The following is a 304-nucleotide window of genomic DNA, read 5'->3' as shown; positions in this document are numbered from 1 at the left end:
GTGTGGGTGGACTAGAGGGGGTTGAGACTGAGCTCAGCCTGCTCAATGATGCCAGCGATGTGCATGGCAAACCCCATCCCGAAACATCCCGCTCCTGCGTCACCCACACCCCAGCATCACAGCAGGGTCACCCCAGGGGGGATTCCGTTCAGCCCGCTGCCCCGTGGAGGGGGTTCTGGTGTCCCCATGGTGACGAGGGACCCGTCTCTGGAGCATGAGAGCTGGATGTGACCCCCTCTGAGCACCCATTGCTCCCCACCCCGTCTCCAAGGTGTGGGATGAAGCCAACCTCAGAGCCTTGGAG

The 304-nt window shown here is 62.8% G+C and overlaps 1 protein-coding gene across 1 annotated transcript in view; it reads left to right on the top strand.

Moving 5' to 3' along the window:
* LOC104272935 (serine dehydratase-like) overlaps positions 1-304 on the top strand; it is a gene marked incomplete at its 3' end in the record, with an annotated part of 1249 nt that overhangs the window by 568 nt on the left and 377 nt on the right. The gene's annotated exons all lie outside the window — the stretch shown is intronic.

Source organism: Apaloderma vittatum, unplaced genomic scaffold, assembly GCF_000703405.1.
Source record: "Apaloderma vittatum isolate BGI_N311 unplaced genomic scaffold, ASM70340v1 scaffold38400, whole genome shotgun sequence".
NCBI lineage: Eukaryota > Metazoa > Chordata > Aves > Trogoniformes > Trogonidae > Apaloderma > Apaloderma vittatum.
This window is presented reverse-complemented; position numbering and strand designations above follow the sequence as displayed.